This window comes from Pleurodeles waltl, chromosome 1_2 (assembly GCF_031143425.1).
Source record: "Pleurodeles waltl isolate 20211129_DDA chromosome 1_2, aPleWal1.hap1.20221129, whole genome shotgun sequence".
NCBI classification, from domain to species: Eukaryota; Metazoa; Chordata; class Amphibia; order Caudata; family Salamandridae; genus Pleurodeles; species Pleurodeles waltl.
The window spans coordinates 237,759,538-237,777,234 of NC_090437.1; positions in this window are offsets into that span (position 1 = coordinate 237,759,538).

Genomic DNA, 17,697 nt, shown 5'->3' on the forward strand with positions numbered 1-17,697 from the left:
TCTGAGGTCTTCAGTGTACTATCTAACCTGCTTGGTGGGCCTTCTGTGAGTGATTTTGCCGATGGGAGTGACACCGTTGCGGCAATTGGTGATCAGATTGTTGAAGTTTCTGACATTCTGGTCTAGATTGTTGGAGGAGATGGGTGGGTGGTGTTTTGGGTGTTGATCCATGTGTCCTTTTAGCCTTTGCCTCAGCTGAGGTGAGGGTGGTAGACAGACTGTGGGTGGAAGTCTGTGAGCTTGTCATGTTGAAGCGGATGATGCAGTGGTCAGTCCAGGTGAGTTCTGTGGTGTGACTCTACTTGATGCGGTCGCTATTGATAAAGATGCAGTATAGCGTGTGACCTGCTGTATGGTTGAGGTGGTGGATGAGTTGGGTGAGTCCGATGTTGTTCATGCTGTCAAGTAGGTTGGTAGTGTTGATTCCATTGTGATCATTGAGATGTAAATTAAGGTCACCACGGACAATGTAGTTCTTGGAGTCTTTGGCAATGGGGGCGATGAAGTTAGCAGTAAAGTTGCACAAGGCTGGACATGGTTCTCGAGGACGGTAGGTGAGGGTGCACCTGATGAAGGCTTTGCAGTCTGTTTGTTGTTGGAAGTTGATGTGTTCCATGGCTGAGGTGATGTAATTTGTGGTGGTGCATTATATGGATTACTTTTGTATGATGGCAATCTTTCCACCAGGCTTCTTGATATGGTCACAGTGACCTTGTATCCTTCGGATTATTGTGGTGGCAATGTCAGGCTGGAAACTTAGACTGAGTCAGGTCTCAATGAGGAAGAGGACATTGGGTGTGAGGGTGGAGATGAGGTTCTAAATTTCAGTGGTATGTTGGAATAGCGAGCATGTGTTGAGATGGCCCATGTGAGTTGCAGTTTTTGTTCAGATTTTTTTGTTCAGTGGTATCTGTGGTGTGTTTGAGGTGGGGCTGGTTGATGGGCTGGTGTGTGTTCTCTGACAGGCGAAGTTACAGTAAGTGCAGGTGAAAGGTCTTAACATTGTACCGCAGGATGGCAGTGTTTATTGTGGTGTCCAAGGCTGAGGGTGTAGATTTCAGCGATGGTGAATCTGCGGGGGCCGTGGAGTCCAAGTGTTGTGGGACTGGGCATGGTCCAGGCATCGACGGGCACAGATGGGCTTGCCGTTTGCATGCCTTTGGTGTACCAGCAGCACAGTTATGCTGCGCCCTGCAATAAGTAGATCCTAAATGGGGCTTCTCTTGGCTGGAAGAACGGTGAATGGGAAAATCCATTGGAAAACCCAGACAGCGGCAGTGTCTCTTGATTAAACGGCAGCAACTGGATCAGGCTGGAACAAGCAGGAACTGGAAGGGACAGGCAAGTGGCAGGCTATGTGCCCAGGTGCCTAGGTATCTACTCACTCACAGAAGTCCTGATGACCATTTTGATGTTTTGGCTACAGCTTTAGCTGTTTGTTTGCAGAACTATTGTTTCCCGTTCTTTACATTATCCCCTTGCTCATGATTGGATGTTTTCTCCATATCTTGAGGAATGTATTACTGTAATATGACCTGCATAAAAGTTGGTTTACACCATTCTCTTTTACAAACACAGAATATAAGGTACAGAATAGTGTTTGCCAAACTTTAAACTTGTGCAAATTTCATAAAACCTAGGTCACTCTCTGCAGCTACTCTAAAACCATGAGCCAAACCCTAGGACATTTATCACACAGTAAATTATCAGTTCCATGCTCGAATGGTGTGATCCGACCAAATACTGTACTGATCTGCACATATCCTTTTTCCTCTGGGGCCCATATTAAGAGAATTCCACTATTTGGGAATGATAATACTAGATCCAATGTTACAGATTATGGCCATCTCATGTTTACATCCAAGTATGGAGAATAACATACTGGTCCTGGAATTACATGGCCCTTTTGATTACATGATTTGCAAAATCCTTGACTTTTTCCACATATCATATCTCCTGCAAACAGCTGATGGAAAATGTATGAGTAACAACATATTCTGTGTTACCAGGTATATTCTGGCATGTAACACATAATCATGTGTGGCGGTGATTCCTGAAAAACATGCAGTAATACCACTACACACAACTTGGAATAATGGCCATGGTGACTAATTTAACATCGCTAACTCTTTTGAAGGTGAGAGCATTTTAATGATATTTCCAATATTATACAATTGTTGTCAACATTTTGTTGTATCAACGCAGCTGACAATTATCAAACAACTGTTAATTGACAAAGACATTCAGAATATGACACAACAAATTGCATTTCACCTTATAGATGACGGCTTTTGCTTTTTTTCTCATTTATCACATTTAACCGCTTTCTGAAATCGTTATTTACCCTGGTTCTGCTCTCATAACTTAAGTTATCCCCCTTTATCTTTAGAGATCATCCACCTCTCGGGCACAGTAATATTATCATCCAAAATTGATTAAGACACAGTAAAATCTCGTCAAAATACGGATGAAAGCCAGAAATGGCTTTACAAATGTATTTTTGTCACAGCTTTGCCTCTTATTTTGACACTTGACAATTCTTGTCCATGTTAGCTTGATTTGTGACACAAATGCATGTAGTATTCATAAGAATTGGGCGGATTGGCAATGTGTGCTCCTCTACATTTCAGGGCTCCAGACTAGAAATATAAAAACATCAAGTTGTGAAAATGGTGGTGCTTTTCTTATTCCTGTATCGATTTTGTGGTTAAACAATGAGAAGTTGAGAAGTTTTTGTTTAGTATGTAATTCGTGGGAGCTAGCCTCTTACTAACCACTTTGGTGAAGATAATCAAGCAGCACAGCATGCACCAGCTCAATCTGGTAGGCGCTAATTTTTAAAGCTGCCCTAAATAGAATTGATTTAAATGTCAGATGTGCTTCAGGTCTCGTTTCAGGAGTCAGGTCATTGTACATTAAGATTCCCTTACTGAAATCGCTATCCATGCCCAGGCGACCTCTGAGAGCACTGATTACAATAATTGAATGTGCTGCGCCTCTTCTTCCCTGACTTTCATTGGCACAAATTTAGAAGAAAGACAGTAGAGAAGCCAAAAGAACAAACTTCTGCACCAATTGCCTACATTTTCAGCAGTGTGAAGCTGAAATGGTCATCTTTGAGGAGGAAGAGTAAAAGAGACATAAGGCTCAATTCACAGCAAAGGCCTGATTCACAACTGCAGATTTACACGAGTAGATTCACTCATGTTTAAATCACCTACTGCACCTAAGTGTAAATTTACAAATGTTCCATTCACAATTTTGATGTACACTTAAGGGTAGACTACATATCGCCACTCTCTGGTGGATACTCCTACAGCAATATTTGTTTAAGTGACCTTTTCCAGCGCCTCTCATGAAAATCCTATTACTATGGGGTGTCCTCTATAAGGATGCACACCCTTAGCCACCAACCTGGGTGTCTTGCCTTATCGTCTAACAAAAGATTTCCATCTAAGTGTTCCATACTAGGAGTCCCTTCACCCTTAAGATTCATGAATGTTGAAGGAGGACATTTGCGATGATGAAGCAATCCACCTAGGTTGATGCGTCCTTTGTTCAGGATAATGCATAGTATAAGGGTTTTCCAGAGGGCAGTCAGAAAAGGTCTGTCTGAAACTGAGTAACCCTTATGTCCCACTTGGATGGGCAGTGGTTACTCCTACCTTTTTTTACACTGTCATTATGGTACTTCTCTTATTATATGCTCCCAGTAGTAGGTGTGTGTTGTGTGCTATTTTCCACAAGTGATGAATGTTTACTTATTCTGTTCAGTTAAATGTCATAGCATAGACGAGGATCTCCAACTACACTATATAGAACAACAGGTGAGCAATTCATTAATACAATATGCACCTAGATTTACAAGTTTGTATTTTAAGGTTTTTTTTAGATTACAAGCATCCCATATGATGAACTAATAAGAGTTAGACGTAAGTGATTTTCATTCACAGATTTTGCACTAAAATAAATCAAATGGCAGCAAATAAAAACACCATTAAATGTTGGCATATTGTTAAGCATGGCTCCTCTCACACAGCAATACTTTCACAAATTCACATCCAGAGTGCAGTGTGGGAGAGCCACCTGAAATCTCTAGCTTGTGTTTAGTTGTAGCCACCACTTCCAATGCTCTGCCAGAGTGTAGTGCCTACCACCACAAGCAATGTCTGCACGTTTCCTTAACTGATACTAAGAGGGCTGTGATTGCGCAAAAGAAGGGGAGGGCTGCCAGCCTAGATACGATCCCTCTAGACATTTTTCGATCTAATTTGGCTGTCTGCATCTCATAGCTCCACAATTGGCAGGTGCGCCTATGCCACAGACCTGAAGAGGCTGGAGATTGGCCTTATATATAGAAAAGGGCCAAGGGGTTAGCCGCAGAACTATTGGCCCATTAGTCAGATAGATTCAATTAAAAAAATCTTCTGCAAACAAATTCTTGATGAACTCAATAGGTGGCTGGCAGACAGCAACGTGATCTCATTTTCAAGTTGGCTTTCAAGACAAGGTGAGCAGTTAATAATGTTAATAATGATGATGATGAATCAAATGGAAAAACCACTTCAGTAAAATGAGGTGCTCACCACATAACATTTAATGGTAGATTTTATGTGATATGTTGCATAGGGGACAATTTATTGGTGCCCAAAATCAAAAGAAATTAAAATAGCATACGATTTAGATTTATCGTTATATATACTCTGATATTAATCAATTTCTTGGTACTCTGCAAAGGCATCGGGATATTCAAGTGGGGGATCAGGATCTGTGAACTCTGTTACGAGCTATCAAAGGGTTGTTTTGCAATAATAACATTCCATTTGGGTGGTCAAGACTACGTGATTCTCCCACCGGCCCAATAATTAATACATAGAACTTGCTTAGGGCAAATCAGTTTACTTAAGGGTTGAATTTTAACAACTGTTCAATTTTCTCTTTGAGTCGTGCATATATGTAGGAAGAGAGACTGGACTTAGAACACAGAATACGTTGATTGAGAACTTCGATGTTAGATTAAAAACCCAATTGGAATTAAAGATTTTGAAGGAGTAATGGACTTTTTCTGGACAGTCACCTACTTGTGCACAATGCACTATGCTTTACATATGAGGAAATAGAACACGTGAAAAAGGTCAAAGGGTCCTTGGTTCGAAAAACTATTTCAAATGGCTGGATTAAAGTAATTATTTTGATTTATGATGATGCACAATGCATTCAAAGCTGAACCGCATAGGTGCCACTGTCCACTTGAGTGTATTATACATGGTTTCTCATCTGTAAATTAACTATGTTAAAAAGGGTACAGGGGTGCTATCAGAAGGGCCCTGTGAAGAGGCAGATGAGACCGAAAGTATGTCAAGCATTCAGAAGAAGTGGTAGGCAGAGAGTAACATAAAGTCACCGCAGTCCTTAACGATTTTGCGGTATACTTTATGGAGTGCAAATTCTACATATGGTGCAGTAAACAGGAAAATTACAGAGGAGAAGATGTAAAAACATTATTCGAAACTCCTTCTGGAATAATAAAAGCTAACTGGTGGGTGATTGCCACACAATTATTAAGGAAAAAGTTTAAACGACTTAAAAAAACCTCAATAACTCAACCACATCTCAAATAACACTCCTGCAAGTGTTCATTTGAGAACCACCAAGAAAAATGAATGGATTCTCAGGTTTTGCACTAGTTAAGTAAGATACTAAGGGGCATATTTATACTCTGTTTGCGCCGAATGTGCGTCAAAAATTAGAAGGGGGAACCAGCCGTGCGTTAATTATATGCAAGGTAGGCGTTCCCTTCTAAAAAATGACTTTAAGCCTGTGCGCCTTATTTATACTGTGCCGTCATTTTGACGCACAGGAGGGGGCAGGCCTTAAAAAACGGCGCCCAGCCTGATGGGCGCCGTTTTTTAACGCCTGGGTCAGGGCAGGCGTTAAGGGACCTGTGGGCTCAGAAGGAGCCCAGAGGTGCCCTCCCATGCCCCCAGGGACACCCCCTGCCACCCTTGCCCACCCCAGGAGGACACCCAAAGATGGAGGGACGCATCCCAGGGAAAGAAAGGTAAGTGCAGGTAGGTATTTTTTTTTGTATTTTTTTTGTGGCATAGGGGGGCCTGCTTTGTGCCCCCCTACATGCCACTATGCCCAATGACCATGCCCAGGGGACATAAGTCCCCTGGGCATGGCCATTGGGCAAGGGGGCATGACTCCTGTCTTTGCTAAGACAGGAGTCATTTCAATGGGGGTTGGGCGTCAAAAGAAATGGCGCAAATCGGGTTGAGGCCAAAATTTTGCCTCAGCCTGACTTCCCCCATTTTTTGACGCCTAAGCTCCATTTTCCCCTACGCCGGCACTGCCTGGTGTGAGTCATTTTTTTTGATGCACACCAGTCCGCAGCGCCGGCTAACGGCATTCAATAAATACGGCGCCCGCATGGCGCTTTGGAATGGCGTTAGCCGGCGTTAAAATTTTTGATGCACAACTGCGTTGGCGCAGTTGTGCATCAAAAAGTATAAATATGGGCCTAAGACTCAGATTCATGGGCTTTTGGCAGGACTGCACAGCAAGTCACTGTGCTGTGCTGCATGAAAGGGTAAAGACAGAAATGATCTGTATTTAATATTATACAATGCAATCCTGTCTTTTCTAGAGCCAGTGAATTTTTCGCAGCCTGGTGCCAATGCTGGCACCCTTGCGTTATGTTACAAGGGTGCCTGCGCTGAGGCAGGATTTTTTATTTTTGTGCAGGAGGGGTGCCTTCCTGCATAAAATATAATCCTGAGAGGAATTTCCTCTTTCTATGTGTGCTGAGGAATGCAGTACACTTAGAGAGAGAAAATAATAAAGAGAAATAAAAACAATTCTCCTCATTTTGCCTCACCCAAGAAGGTGTAGTATTTTGATGCATTCCCAGGTCTACCACTAGTGGCACATCTGTGAATGTGCAAAGATACATGTATGGATGCATGGGAATATCCACCCTCCACCTATGGAACACTTCAGTGGGGCAGAGTGTGCACGCAACAATTTTCATCGTCTTTCTCTACTCTAGATTTGTCAAGCCATGCAGGGCCACGCAAGGTGGCCCTGTGTGGTTTGATAATTCTCACTTAGGTTTTGTGTAGCCCTTGCATACCTTTGCATGGCACAAGGGCAACGCAAACCCTTGATAAATATGGGCCCCTTCTTTCCATGCTTTTGGCTCAACCTTGTACAATGCACATTATACCTTTCGCTGGTACTCATTGCTTCCTTTTACTAAGTATGCAGCATTCTGCCACCCACATAGAAGATCAAGTTGCCTTAGAGAACATATTGTTGTGGTAAGGTATTGCCTTTCTGCAAAGAAATGTGTAATGCCTACAACACAGTGATCAGTGTACCATGTTACAAGAGTGCCTGTGATAAGTTGGGCAGCATTTCTTATAACAGCACATGCATGGGGAATGAATTTGCTATATGATGGTAGACATTTGTGGCCTTTCACCTTTGGACAACTCTGCCCTAGCTGCATTCCATGGTCTGAAAAAGTATTCTTATGTGTCTAAGGGTGTTTAAATGGGTGATTACACTGTATGTCATATTGCTTAGTTTAGATTTAGAACTGTGTGTAGTTGCTCCATTTTTAATGAATTTACCATACTTGTTTTTCAAGTGGACATTGTCCATTTTCTCAAGATGAAATTGAGTGCTTCAGGGATACTGATGCAGAAAGAAAGTGTCATGAGAACATGGTTGTAGCTCTGTAACAAGTGTGTGATTCATTACAGTAGTAACAGTATAGTGTGTATGTCAAGGTATTCCTCACCTGGTAACAAATCACTCAGATTTTTTGAGCAAACACAACATCACATGTTTAGGCATCTTGTGTAACAAATGAGGAGCCATTTTCATGTGAATGAAGTGTCAATACAGGTGTTGGCAAGTATTTATGCTGTATCCCACTTGCAATATGGGGGTGGTATAACTGTAGCAGTACCAGTGTGTCATACAAAACTGCACCTTGCATAGACATCCAATACAGTGTCACCAGAATAGCAACCACATTGCAATCATTGCACAACAGATTGATGCTGAAAATGTGACAGTAACAGCTCAACTTTAGGTGTATCTTGATTAAAGCCTACAAAAAGCATAATTGCCATCTCACCATGTGGTGGTGCAGGGGTTTGAGACATTTCTTTATTGTCCAAACATTTCCTCACTAGAACCATTTCCTCAAGGGTGTCTGATCCTCCATTAGAGGTGCCTATGTCAGAACCATGTCGAATGGAGTGACAGTGACCCCCTTAGAATGATGCATTAGAGGCTATGTGGGTGTAAGGCAAATAATGTACTGAATCAAAGTTTGCTACAAAATAATTGATCTCAGTCTGTTTATACACATTGTAAGGATAGATGTCCTCATGGCAGGGAAATTGTGCTGTGGCCTAACAGATGTCACGTGAATGGTAGCATGCACAATTCAGCTATTCATTTATCTGACAGAGCTTAAAGAGTCTATATGATGAATCTATGCAGCTCCTGTAGGACTCACAACATGGATTCAAATGTATTGGCCTACGTTTGGCCAGCAGTACATAAGCACCAAATTTCCCATATGTTGGCAACTCAATGCCAGCCTCATGGGCAGAATCTAGCCTATGTTGCATATATGTCAAGCTTTTATGCAGTACTACACAGCAAGCCACCTTGCTGCACTGCATGAAAACGAAAGGGCAGGAATGCACAGTGATTCCATTATACTGACCATTTCTGTTCTTTCCAAGTGGTGGTAAACTTTTGCATGCCTAGTGCCAATGAAGGCACCCTTGTATGATGGTGGGAAGAAGTCTGCATTGTAGGCAGAATATGTTTTGGCCAGGTAGGGACACATGTGTGCAATAACATGCTTCTGAGAGTCCTTTTCCTCTTTCTTTGTGTGCTGCTGAATTCAGCACAGGTAGAATGAGGTACAAACAATGTGAAATTATATTCTTTCTCCTGGTTTTTAGGCACCCCCGGTGACTTAATAAATGTTGCCACATTTCCAGGTCTGGCATTGCTGCTAAGTCTGGGAAGCTTTCAAAATACATGGCTTGATGCAGTGAGACACCCACTCTCCACCCATGGAATGACTCCTTTTTCTGCAGAGTAAGGCACGTGAGCAATTTGCACTGCTGTGCATAACTACAGATTACTCAAGACATGCAGAGCCACACAAGATGCCCTTGCTTACCTTAAAACATCTTACTTAGATTTTGGCTTGACCTTGCCCGATGCAAGGCCAACTCAAAAACGTTATGTATCCAATCCATGATTTTTTTATTCAATTCAAACATCAGTATGAGTGGGGATCACTAGTATGAATGAAACATGTGGTTGTATGTTGTGATTAAAGAGAATTTGCTCACCTATACTGACCTTCATCTTCAAAGATTGAAGTATTATAATTGGAAATGTGAAGGTAATTAAGGAATTTTGAACTCTTATCTATACCAACATTAGGTGTATTTATCGACTGGTGCTTATAATTTCACCACAATGTGAGTTTGTTATGGCAACAAGGGATGTACATACAAAACTTGGCCTAATATGATATAATATGTTCTCCCTAGCTCACATGCAGCAGATGTCGCAAAAACTGTTGCCTTGAGAACGGCATGATATGGCTGCATCCAGCAAGGAAAAAAACAAAGACAACAGACACATGGGCTGCCTCAACCAGATCATAGGCCAAAAAGATACTTCCAGCAACAACATCTACTCAGGTGTCCACTCAGATGCCAAGCATGTCGAGGCCCACCGGTGGACTCTCACGTGTACAGCAGCCAACAGCTGCAGTCCAAAAATTAAAAGCAGGTGCTGTATACCATCATGTGTACTTAAAAGTTGTTCAAAGAATGGATAGGGTGAACAGGGAAATGGCCAAGATGGCCAAATAACAAAAATGACAGAGCAAGATCTTGTTGAAGTAGCAGGAGGCACTGATGAGCATTACCACCCAAATATATAAACTCTCCCCTCAACATCCTCTTTGCTGGTTTTTGTACCTTATTTAATTAGTGTTTAAAGTGTTCATAGTTAGTATTTAGTATAGCTTTAGGAATAGTTCAGGTTAGATGTAGTTAAGTATGATGTTTTTAGGTACGGTTTTGTGCTAGTTTTTATAATGTTAAGCTATTCAGTGGGTGGGGTGAATGTTTTGTGTACAGAAATATATATGTAAATCAAATAAAAATGCATAGTCCCTACTACAACTTTTGTTTTGGAGTGGTGGAACTGCATCCTGTAGAGCCCATTACCAACCTGTCGTCGTACGGCAGTTGGTCATCATACTGCAGTTCGCACTATCGTTCGTTCCGGACGGAGGCAGATGCTGCAGACGTTGGACGTCAGACATGCCGGTGGTTCACGGGTGGTTCACGGTCACAGAGAGTAGTGCAGGATGTGATCCGTCCGACAGGAGAGGTGAGGGTGCAAGGACAGTTGAGGCGTTTTAAACCGCCGTTTCGGCTGGCGTGCTGCTATCACCTGGTTCCCGGCCCGTCCTTGCTTGTAGGGCACTTCTGCCCCCCTATCCTCCCTACCTGCCTGAAGCTACATCGGCAGCATCAGCCATCAGCCCAGCGGTAGCCCTGCGGTAGGTGTGCCTCCAGCTTTCCACCTTCCGCCTCCCTGTGTAGCGCCGGACCCGTGGGATTTGGAGAGACCATTTTGGAGAGACCCCCCCCAAAAAAAAAAAAAATGAAAATTCTTTTGAGTCCAGTGACCTGTGCAGTTGGGGGGGGGCTCCTGCATAGGGCCAGTGGGCGTTTAGAGGACCATAAGGAGTGAGGCAAGCCCGATCCTTGACTATACGCCCGGTAACAAGGTATTAAGCTCTGGGTTTTGGGGAGCGTTTTCTCTTGCTGCTTCTTGTTTCTTGCTGTTTCCTATGTGGAGGGGCTAGGTCCCCCAGTTCCCCCTGTGCTACGCATCCCTCGCCTTCTCACTCCCTGCCCGTCGATCGCCGATCGGAGCCCTCCATATCTCTATACGTCTATACCTCTCTCAGCGCCTAATCTCTCCCCCTTTAGTGAGGGGGTGAGAAGGTGTATCTTCGCCAAAGGAGGGAGATAGAGCTAAGGAGCCAAGGGCACCCAAGAGTATCGCTCAAGGATATCGATAGAAAGGATATATATAAATTGAACAAGAGTACTGCTCCCCACACCAAGCATTCGGAGTGGAAGCACAGTTTTAGACTGCAGAACTGGACTGGACTCGTGCCCTCGAGCAGAGGCCAAGGCAGCTTGTGTTCAAGGAAAAAGCCGCCAGTCTCCTACTTATTCACCCTGTGTCTTATCCTTCTACTTTTTTACTCCACTGCTCCTGTGCTCGACGGTCCTTACAACCTTACGAGCTGCTGAAATTGTTGTAAGGGAGTAAAGTGGAATTTTGTGGAATACTTTGGAATACAGTGGTGAATTTTTGGATCATTGGATCATTGTGGATCATTGTGGAAAATTTGTTATTTTTATTTATTATCTTCTGGACACAGAGTATAGTATTTAGTGCATAGTGTTCCGAATGCCGGTGAGTAAATCCCAAGCACGTGGCACAAAGAAGGGGCCGAAGTTAGGTTTTAAAACAAAAGAAACATTGGGGGAACACCAGCATTCGGGGACACCATATGGAAACTGTGAAGAAGACTTTGGAGATGGCGGAGGAAATATACCACAGTTCCTGGACCAGGAGGACCATTCTAGAGACAATGGGGACAGTGGTGAAAAACCCTCTGGGACTCCTCTGGGGGTATCAATCAGAGAGTTTGTTGGGAAGTACTTTAACCCCTTCTGTGCCGCGGACGTAGTGGTTACGTCCCGCGGCACAGTGCTGCTGTGCCGAGGACGTAACCACTACGTCCTCGGCACACAGCCCAGAGGGAGCGCTCTCGCTCCCTCTGTGTGCTTCCCCCCACCCCCCCAAAGTCAGGGATGGAAGGGGAAGCCCTTCCCCTTCCACCCCCGACCCCCCCACCCCCCCATAATGACGTCAGCGCGCGATCGCGCGCTGACTTCATTATGGGGATTTCGCCGCACAGGAAGCCATTTGCTTCCTGTGCGGCGAACGGAGAAGAGGTGAGTTCCTCTTCCCGGTGGGTGGGGGGTTTGGGCTAAAGAGGCACCGGGGGAAAGGAAAGGCTTTTCCTTTCCCCCGGTGTCTCTTTGAGCATTCCTGCTGCCCGATCGCATTGCGATCGGGCAGCAGGAATGCCCACTAGACACCAGGGATTTTTTTTTTTTGTTTTACTTTCTGTTTCTTGTTGGCGGGGAGCGGCCCCTTGGGCAAGGGTCGCTCCCCTTGTGGGGGCAAATTGTTACGGCCATTTCTGCCCCCCTTGGGGGCAGATTGGCCTACTTTTTAGGCGGATCTGCCCCCAAGGGGGGCAGAAACCACTGGATCACCAGGGATTTTTATTTTCTGTGCATTTATGTTGGGGGGGGGTGCCCCCTTGGGCAAGGGGCGCCCCCCCAAGGGGGCAGAGAACTGTTGGCCTTTTCTGCCCCCCTTGGGGGCAGATCGGCCTATTTTTTTTAGGTCCATCTGCCCCCAAGGGGGGCAGAAGCCACTTAGGCACCAGGGATTGTGTGTGTAGTGAATGGGGGGGCGCCCCCTTGGGCAAGGGTCGCTCCCCTGTGGGGGGCATGTCCTTTAGGGCCATTTCTGCCCCCCTTGAGGGCAGATTGGCTACTTTTTAGCCAGATCTGCCCCCAAGGGGGGCAGAAAACACTAGATCACCAGGTTTTTTTATTTTTATGTGTATTTATGTGGGGGGGGGGTGCCCCCTTGGGCAAGGGGCGCCCCCCCCAAGGGGGCAGAGAACTGTTGGCCTTTTCTACCCCCCTTGGGGGCAAATCGGCCTATTTTTTTTAGGTCCATCTGCCCCCAAGGGGGGCAGAAGCCACTTAGGCACCAGGGATTGTGTGTGTAGTGGATGGGGGGGCGCCCCCTTGGGCAAGGGTCGCTCCCCTTTGGGGGGCATGTCTTTTAGGGCCATTTCTGCCCCCCTTGAGGGCAGATCAGCCTATTATTTTTAGGCTGATCTGCCCCCAAGGGGGGCAGAAACCACTAGAACGCCAGGGATGTTTTTTTATGTGTTTATTTCTGTGGGGGGCCGTCCCCTTGGGCACGGGGCGCCCCCCCAAGGGGGGCATTGACCTGTTGGCCATTTCTGCCCCCCCTGGGGGCAGATGGGCCTATTTTTCTAGACCCACCTGCCCCCAAGGGGGGCAGAAGCCACGTAGACACCAGGGATAGTGTGTGTGTGTGTGTGTGTTAGTGGATGGGGGGGGGGTTTGGGCAAGGGTCACCCCCCACTTTGGGGGCACATGTACCCAGGCCATTTCTGCACCCCTTGGAGACAGATCAGCCTATTATTTTTAGGCTGATCTGCCCCCTAGGGGGGCAGAAACCACTAGAACGCCAGGGATGTTTTTTTATGTGTTTATTTTTGTGGGGGGGCGTCCCCTTGGGCACGGGGCGCCCCCCCAAGGGGGGCATTGACCTGTTGGCCATTTCTGCCCCCCCTGGGGGCAGATGGGCCTATTTTTCTAGACCCACCTGCCCCCAAGGGGGGCAGAAGCCACGTAGACACCAGGGATAGTGTGTGTGTGTGTGTGTGTTAGTGGATGGGGGGGGGGCTTGGGCAAGGGTCGCCCCCCACTTTGGGGGCACATGTACCCAGGCCATTTCTGCACCCCTTGGAGACAGATCAGCCTATTATTTTTAGGCTGATCTGCCCCCAAGGGGGGCAGAAACCACTAGAACGCCAGGGATGTTTTTTTATGTGTTTATTTTTGTGGGGGGGCGTCCCCTTGGGCACGGGGCGCCCCCCCAAGGGGGGCATTGACCTGTTGGCCATTTCTGCCCCCCCTGGGGGCAGATGGGCCTATTTTTCTAGACCCACGTGCCCCCAAGGGGGGCAGAAGCCACGTAGACACCAGGGATAGTGTGTGTGTGTGTGTGTGTTAGTGGATGGGGGGGGGGGCTTGGGCAAGGGTCGCCCCCCACTTTGGGGGCACATGTACCCAGGCCATTTCTGCACCCCTTGGAGACAGATCAGCCTATTATTTTTAGGCTGATCTGCCCCCAAGGGGGGCAGAAACCACTAGAACGCCAGGGATTTTTTTTTATGTGTTTATTTTTGTGTGGGGGCGTCCCCTTGTGCACGGGCGCCCCCCCAAGGGGGGCATTGACCTGTTGGCCATTTCTGCCCCCCCCTGGGGGCAGATGGGCCTATTTTTCTAGACCCACCTGCCCCCAAGGGGGGCAGAAGCCACGTAGACACCAGGGATAGTGTGTGTGTGTGTGTGTGTGTGTTAGTGGATGGGGGGGGCTTGGGCAAGGGTCGCCCCCCACTTTGGGGGCACATGTACCCAGGCCATTTCTGCACCCCTTGGAGACAGATCAGCCTATTATTTTTAGGTTGATCTGCCCCCAAGGAGGGCAGAAACCACTAGAACGCCAGGGATTTTTTTTTATGTGTTTATTTTTGTGTGGGGGCGTCCCCTTGGGCACGGGCGCCCCCCCAAGGGGGGCATTGACCTGTTGGCCATTTCTGCCCCCCCTGGGGGCAGATGGGCCTATTTTTCTAGAACCACCTGCCCCCAAGGGGGCAGAAGCCACTTAGGCACCAGGGATAGTGTTGTGTGTGTTTTTTTTGTTTGAGGGCTGTCCCCTTTGGCAAGGGTCGCTCTCCATGGGGACACAGTACTAAAGGTATTTTTTGGCTTCCTTGGGGCAGACAGGCCTATTTTTTTAGTAGGCCCATCTGCCCCTATGGCAGAATCCACTTAGGCACCAATTTCTAAAATGTTTGATGGTGGGGTGTTTGTCAACTGAAGAAGTCTTTGCATTTGTGATAAAAAATGTTTTCCTCCTTTTTGTTCTAGTTCAAAGCTTTTGCTTTATTTGCTGTGGCTCCTTGCGGTTTTGGCGGTGGTTGACCTGCAGTTTGCACAGTTGCATGTTTTAGGTAAGTAAAAACAATTTACTCCAAAGGAGTATTGTTGCCATGCATGAATGACATGTTTGTAGGGGGTGTACTAAATGCAGGATTGTGTGTGAAATTGTCCTTAGGTTTGTGCACAATGATATTTGTTTTGTCTTATTTCTAATTTGCCTTTCTTTCTTTCTTTTTAGTGGGATATCATTGGTGATTGCTGTGTAGTTGCTGGTGAATCAAGCTTTTTCAGACAAGTGAGCGGTATAGTTTTTGAGTTTGTAACTCTTACTAACAAAGCTACACTTTGTTACTTGTCTTACACAGTGCTGGTTGTTGGTGGTGAATTTGTCCAGTTAATTTTAGCAGGAGAGATCATGGCTAGCCGCAGGATGACCGCTCAGCAGGTGGTTGGTATGCTTTTTGAGTCACAGTCTGATCATGACTATGAGACGGACTCTGCATCTGAGGCAGAGGAGGAAGTCAGAGATTCTGGCAGTGATGTTTCTGTTGGAGGGGAATCTTCTGATGATGAAGCCACACTCAGTGCAGATGAAGGTTCTGTTTTAGAGGAGGACATTGATGTGCCAATAGTGCAGCAACCTGGGGCTGAAAGGTTTCCCGTTAGAAGACCTGATGTCTGGGTTGCCCCAAACATGGAGCAGCCAGAGTTGCCTGCCTTTACTGGTCTCCCGGGGTGTAACGCCAATACAGAGAACTTTATGCCTATCAATTTCTTTGAGTTATTCATGGATGATGTGTTTTTGGAAGAGATTGTTGAGCAGACTAATTTGTATGCGGAGCAGCATTTGAGGGACAACGCTGCTAGACTTAGGCCACACTCTAGAGCTGCCCAGTGGATTCCCACAAATTTGGAGGAGCTAAAAAAGTTTTTGGGTTTGACTTTTTTGATGGGGTTGATAAGGAAGCCGTCACTGGCTTCTTATTGGTCTACTAGTCCCTTGATGGCAACAGCTATATTTCCAGCTACCATGAGTCGTAATCGGTATTTGCTTCTTCTTAGGATGCTGCATTTTGTTGACAATGCATTAGCCTTGCCACGAGATCACCCAGATTCTGACCGTCTTTTTAAGATTAGGCCTGTCCTTGATCATTTTGTAGATCGGTTTTCGGAGGTCTATGTTCCAGGCAAAGAGATAAGTGTGGACGAGTCTTTGGTCCTCTTCAAGGGTCGTTTGGTTTTTAGGCAGTACATTCCTAGCAAAAGGGCACGATATGGAATTAAATTGTATATGCTGTCTGAAAGTAGGACAGGATATGTGTATAGTTTCCGTGTGTACACTGGTAGGGATTCCAATATTGACCCCCCTGGTTGTCCTCCCACTTTTGGAGTTACTGAGAAAATAGTGTGGGATCTTGGTAGACGACTGTTCAACAAAGGTCACCATTTGTATGTAGATAACTTCTACACTGGTGTGCAGTTGTTCAAGGAATTGTTTAGAGTGGACACAGTTGCTTGTGGCACAATCCGTTCTAACCGGAAAGGCTATCCAAGGGAGCTTGTCTGTAAAAAACTTGAGAGGGGACAGTGCTGTGCCTTGCGGAACGAGGAGCTGCTAGCTTTGAAATTTTCAGACAAGAGGGATGTCTACATGCTAAGTACCATCCATGATGAGAGTACTTCCCCTGTGACTGTTTGGGGCCAGGTTGCTGAAGTGCGCAAACCTGTGTGCATTTTAGATTATAATAAGCACATGGGAGGTGTAGATAGAGTTGACCAGAGGTTGGAACCTTATACTGCTATTCGTAAGTCTTATGTTTGGTATAAGAAGTTAGCACTTCACCTCTTCCACTTAGCAACCTTCAATGCTTTTATTGTGTTTAGGGATAGGTCTCCAGACTCAAAGATGACATTTGTGAAATTTCAGGAGTCAGTGATAGAGAGCCTTATTGTGGTGGAACAGGCCAGAGTTCCTAGAGAAGCAGTGGTGGAGGATGTGGCTAGATTGAAAGATCGCCACTTTGCTGAGCACATTCCTCCCACACCCAAAAAAGACTTTCCAGCTAAGAAATGTAGAGTGTGTTTTCGAAGAGGTATCCGGAGGGAGTCTCGAATGTACTGCCCAGATTGTCCTTCAAAGCCTGGGCTGTGTGTCGGTGCTTGTTTTAAGAATTACCACACCCAGAAGAATTTCTGGGAACAACCATGAGTGTAAACTCATGTCTGTTTTGTATTTTCATGTGTTTAGTTTCATGGTTAGCATTTCTGTCATGTTGTTAGTTAGAGCTTTTGTGTTTGTTGTTTTGTAATTCTTTCTACTTAGTTAGGGGTTCCTCTGTTTAAAAAAAAAAAAAAAAATATGATGCCATTGTGTGTGGAGTGGGGCTTGGCTGAGACTGTACATATTGACTTGATGTTGGCTACTGCAACACACTGCCAGCCAAACACCAGTCCACACACTCCCATCAGCTGGTGTGATTGTTGTATCAGGCATGTGGGCGTATGTAAGTGATGGGCCCTTGAGTGGCGCTGTCTGTCGATGTGAGTGTTGTAATGTGCTGGGCCCGTGGCTGGCGGTGTGAATGGCCTTGTGTGTGTCATGTATGAAAGTTGTGTGAATGGACTGTAAAGCGGTTGGTGCCTTGTCGCGGCTTTACAGCTCACGAGCTGTGAGTCATTGGTTCAGTTTTTTGCCTTTCAGTTACTAACAGTGCTTTTCATTTTTGTGAAAGCTCTTGTTAGTAAAATTTGATCCACTGAACCATCACTTACC